The sequence below is a fragment of the Furipterus horrens genome, unplaced genomic scaffold (assembly GCF_987537825.1).
Source record: "Furipterus horrens unplaced genomic scaffold, mFurHor1.1.pri manual_scaffold_1, whole genome shotgun sequence".
Lineage (NCBI taxonomy): Eukaryota > Metazoa > Chordata > Mammalia > Chiroptera > Furipteridae > Furipterus > Furipterus horrens.
In genome coordinates, this window is record NW_028327171.1 from 216,207,288 (window position 1) to 216,212,711 (window position 5,424).

At 59.3% G+C, this 5,424-nt stretch overlaps 1 long non-coding RNA gene across 1 annotated transcript; it reads left to right on the forward strand.

Moving 5' to 3' along the window:
- The first annotated feature begins 2,979 nt into the window (after positions 1–2,979).
- Positions 2,980–4,512, forward strand: LOC150022835 (uncharacterized). Its single transcript, XR_016509712.1, has 3 exons — positions 2,980–3,070; positions 3,790–3,900; positions 4,199–4,512. It is a non-coding gene; the product is annotated as an uncharacterized LOC150022835 (long non-coding RNA).
- Positions 4,513–5,424: the final 912 nt, after the last annotated feature.

Below are 5,424 nucleotides of genomic sequence, written 5' to 3' on the forward strand. Positions count from 1 at the left end.
GTCTCCATGGGCCTGAGAAATAAGAGTGAAGACACCTTGATCTGCCAGTGCCAGGAAAACTCAGCTGGCCTCGCTTCAAGAAGAAAACAAAGTGACCTCATCCCTCCCAGAGTTTTGGGCGGGTGCGTGTCCTGGAAGGAACTGCGCGGCTCTGCGCGCCAGGACACGGCTCGGTGCGGTTCCAGCTCTCAGGTCCCCCGCCTGGTGGGTGGGGCTCCCACGCTCGTCCGCCCCGGAGGTGAGCACACTTAGGCCGAGGGCTGAGTGGTGGCGTGGGGACGGAACTGTCAGTCTATCTCCAAACACGCCTCTTTGTCCACAGTCAGGGGCCGAATGGAAAGCCAGCGCAAGGTGGGTCCTGCCTTCCTTCTCCAGGTTGGGCCTCCCACCCACACGGAGCTCCCAACGGCCTTCTCGCTGAGAGCCCTTCTCCCCGTGAACACAGCAAGAGGATTCTCTTTGCCTGTCCCCTCCAGTGCCATGGGCCAATGTCCAAACTCCCTGAGCTCCTACATCGCTCTTCCCCTCCACCAAGTGGAGGTCAGCATGTCTGCCCCTTGGGGCTCCTGTTGCGGATTTAAAGGGAAAGTTCTGTAGACCTTTGGCCCGGTGCCTGGAATGAGGAAATTCAATACTCAGTAGATACCAGTAATAACACTGCTAGGTTAATAATGGTCATGGATTTCAGCCATTATTTTGCATTTTGAGCCTTTTTCCTGTACTGGGATTAAGAGACCTCCTGGATATAATGGGCAGTCATGTGACATGGGAACAAAGGGACCCCAATATCACTCGGTGAATAAGGCTAATCCCAAGGTGATAATCAAATGGCTGCACGACCCGGCATGACCCTGATGTCATAGATGCTGGACAACAGGGCTGTTTCAGGACATTCCAGCTGGATATGAAGCCTGGGCCCAGCCCAAGAGTCATGCCGGTGGCCAGCCCACCTCCCTCTGCCTCAGATAAGCTGGGAGCAGCAGGAAGCCCCCCACGCTGGCTGCAGGAGCCCTGGCTCTGGAAGCTTTGGTGCCAGGGACGACCTTTAACCTGAGTCAGTCAAAACCCCAGCCTCGAACGCTCAGAGCAGAAGGAGCAGGCGCACCCATCCCGCTGTCCCCTGGCCACCAGCCCCAGCCTGCCCGCCCTGCCCTACCCCCGCTCTGGCCTCCACCTGGGCTCCACCCACCTGGGTGCGGGAGGAGCCAGCCTGGAATCTGCCAAGCGCTTGGTGCCGCAGGGGCGCAGCTTGGCCAGCGTGCGGCGAGGGCAGGTCCGCGCCCACCCTGAGCTCTGTGTCCGTCCCTTTTCTCACCGCAGATACAGGTCTCACGGCCCCCCCAAACCCAGCTTCCGCCCTCAGGCCCAGCTCCCCTTTTATGCTTATTTCCAAAGCTGCACGCAAAGTACTCGTCAGGCGCCGGGGTCCCCTGGAAACAACACAGCCACTTCACAGCTCGTTTCTGTGCGTGCGTGTGTGTGCCTGCGCCTGCGAGTGCGTGCGTGTCTCTGTGTGCATGCATGTGTCTGTGCCGGCGTGTGCTTGTGTGTCTCGGTGTACACGTGTGTGTCTGTGCCTGGATGTGCTTGTGTGTCTCTGTGTGCATGTGTGTGTCTGTGCCTGCGTGTGCTTGTGTGTCTCGGTGTACATGTGTGTGTCTGTGCCTGCGTGTGCTTGTGTGTCTCTGTGTGCATGCATGTGCCTGCGTGTGCTTGCATGTCTCTGTGTGCATGTGTGCGCCTGTGCGTTTGTGTGTACACACGCACACCTGTGTTTTGTGTGCACCTGTGTACATGTGTGTTTGTGTGTGCAGTGCATGTGCGTCCTTGTGTGTCTCTCCATGTGCCTGTGTGTGCTTGTGTGTCTCTGCACACGTGTGTGCCTGTGTTTGTGTATGCATGTGCACACCAATCTCATCTGCTAGCCCACAGCAGCATGTCCCCTGCTGGAGCCACGTATGGCCAACCAGGACCTCTCACTGGGCCCTGAGACAGGCCCCGCCGGTGTGCTGGGCCCTCAGAGGAGGAGGCTGACTGCGCATGGGCAGGCGTGAACCCTGAGACGTGGGCAGGGCTAGTCTGGTGGCTGCACAGGCCTCAGCCCCACAGCAGCGCCTGCCCTGAGCTGCCTTCAACCTGCCGTGGAAGCTCCTTCACTCCATCTAGGCCCAGATGGGAAGCCGATTCCAGACAGGAAGTGGAAAAGGGGATGTGTCCATGGTCACTTGGGCTTCTCTGGGTGTGTGGAGCATGTCAGCACTTGACCAGGGGCCCAGGCAACTGGGGTGTCCTCACCAGGAACCGGCGGTGGCCACAGCTGGGTATCAAGGCAGAGGGCAGGGTCAAGCAGAGGCCGGGCGGAGCCAGGGCAGGCCCTACGGGGTGTTTGTGGAGAAGGAACAGGATGCACCCAGGCTTCACATGTGGGGTGTCTGGGCTGAAGGCAGAGAGCACAGAGGACTCAGATGGAAGATTCTAGAACAGAGAGCACAGAGTCAGGGTCTGGGGGTCCAGCAGTCTAACTTAGCGCGGGCAGTGGGCCTCCTGCGGGGACCGCTCAGAGACCACGCCTGCACCAGAGCTGCGCCTCCGAGAGGCTTGGAGAGCCGACACCGCCGGCAGGACGCTCTCCGGCTCCATCCCTGCGCACCTGGGACCTTTGCTGAAAGACGGCTCCGCAGGCTGCTCCAGAATGTGGCAGGCTCTCCTGGGGGCGTCACGCGGGCACGGCGTCCGTCTGCCTGCTGCTGTGGGACCTGGCGAGGCGGTCTGCTGGCGTTTGGTTCCTTCTCACTGCCAGCCTTGCCGCGTCAGGACCGTGCGGTTATCGGGGATGCCGGGGCCCTGCCTCTTCCCCTGCTCCCGCTCGCAGGCCTGTATCGGGCCTGCACATCTGGCCCTGGCCGCTGCCTCCCGCCCCTCCCTGTCTGGCCTGATCACCGGGACGTGCGGTCCCAGGCTGTGGGTGGGTCCCCGTCCGGGAGGGTGAGCTTTGCCCTCTCGTCAGCTGCGGGGAAGCCGCCCACTGAGAGGAAGCCGTGGAGGGTGGCGCCTTCTGCAAAAATGACCGGTAAGCCCCTGAGCGGTCTGTCCCGAGAGCCTGGGTTTCTAAGAGGAGGCGAAGCTGTAGTTCAGTTTATTATGGAGACTGTTGGTTATAGAAAACGCGTTCCCGCGCCTCCTTTCCACCAGCTCCCCCAGCTGTAGGGACACCACAAGGCCCCCACGCGTCTCCACGGAGAGTCCCCTGAGCGCTGTGGAAGCAGGAGGATGTTTGGGGACTTTCTCCAGTTTCCAGGGCAATGTCTGGGCCGGGTGGGGCTGTGAAGAGAAGCCGGGGGTGGGGTGTGGTGGGAAGGACTAGAGCCCTGACCTCGGGCTGGTGTGTCGTGGGCGCACCCTTGGTCAGTCTGAGCCCAGCACACAGCCCGCGGCAACCCTGCAGGATTTCCTGTCACCAGGTCAAGAGAGCCCACCCACCATGCCCATGGTGGCAGCTCACAGGGCACAGGGACTCTCCTGTCCTTTCTGGGCCCCATCACGCTCCCCACGTTCTCCGGGGTGCTCTGAGTGGGCTCCTGTGGTCGCCGGCCCAAGTCAGCTGCGCTCGTTGTCCTCAGACCGAAGGACAGGGGGCTGCGGGGGTGAGGGAGCCAGGCGTCTCTAACGGGAGTTCTGCACAAGGCTGCTTAGGCACCCCTGTATTTGTGATATTATAGTCTAACTCTTAGGGGACCCTGTGCCTTCCTTTTCCATTCCAAGTTTCCAGGGGATGGTCTCCTTCCTCAGTGGTCCTTGTGCTTGGAAAGGATGTCCTTACACTTTTCAAATTTTGAACCCACCCGTCCACGACCTGCTGTAAGGTACAGCTCTGGGATTTGGCCGGAGTTGTAGAATAAGGTAAATCCTGCGTTGAGATGTCAGGGGTCCCCAGCTTTAGCTTGCCTGTGGGAAGCTTACAGAGCCACGTGGCCAGCTGCGTGCTTGCTTGCTGCATTCCTTGGTTAGCATCTCTCTGAGGGATGGAGCCCCGGGCTGAAGCCTCGGCTGTTGGACGCGGTTAGCGGGAAGGCCTGTCTGCTTTTAAGGGCTGGGCCTCAGAATGCCTTGCTGCTGCATCTCTGCATTCCACGCGGGCAGAGGGAACGCTGTCAGTATGATAGTAATTGAAAAAGAGGAATGTTTTCCCTTCTCTCAGATTTGAGCCAAGACGTGGCGGGAACCCAGCCAGGCCGGCTGCATTCACATGCTGCCTTCCGTGGGGCCGGCCCCCGGGCCACTGATCACGTCCCCCGATGGCCACGCGCTCGTCTGAGCATTTAGATTCCTGGAATCTGAGCAGGGGGGGACCCCAACCATATCCAGTCAGGAGCCTCCCTTTCCAGATGAGGGCGACCTGCCAGGGGCCCTGGCAGGTGGTGAGCCCTCCTCTGTGACTTTGCCCTCTGTCTCATAACCTGTGGAATTTGGAATTATAATTTGTATTCTATAGATAAACAAACAAAAGACAGAGTTGGAGGGACTTGCCTGAAGATGAAAGGTAGTTATTTTTGGCTTAGAATTCAAAGGCAGTCCCTCAAGTGCATCCATCCACCACCCATCCATCCATCTACCCATCCACCTACCCATCCATCCACCCACCCATCCCTCCCTCCCTCTGTCCTTCCCTCTCTCCTTCCCTCCCTCCTTCATCCCCTCTTTCCCTCTTTCCACCCATCCACCCACCCATCCACCCATCCATCCATCCACCACCCATCCATCCATCCACCCAACCATCCATCCTTCCACTCAACACGTGTGCACTGAGGTCCTACTCAGGGACAAGTGACAGACTACAAGGAAACCTGGCAATCCTTCTCTGCAAGGACGTAGGCAGACGGGCAGGTCTCTGCACCCTCTCATTTTATCGAGGTTTCCTGGGGTTGGGATCACATCTGCTTTTGTCCTGATCTCTTTTGGGGGAGGGTCTTATTCACTGATGAATCAGTCCTGGCCCAGCACAGAATGAGTTTCAAATCCCAATCTGCCTTTACCTTGATCTGCTGTGGTCGGGACCACTGGGATTTCCAAGTGGGGCCCGCCCCCCATATGGCTCTTCCTCCCACTCTGTCCCTGTGCTTACCGGGGCCAACAGTGTCACTGCTCACCTGCCTCCCTCACCTGGGGCCAGGATCCACCCATCATCTCCCTCAGTCTCTACAGGTAACCCCATTGATACCAGCTCAGAGATGTCCCCTGCCCTAACCTGTGGTCCCCACTCCTGGGGCTGCTGCAGCTTCCTGGCTGGGGGTGGTGTCACCAGCCAGGTGAGGCCTTGTGGCCAAAAAGATCTTCCTCCCTTCTTCCACCCTTTCTGCTTTACTGGGTTGGTTCACAGAGGGGGGTCTGAGGCCCCGGGCTTGCACGTCTGGGCCTGTGGTGTCG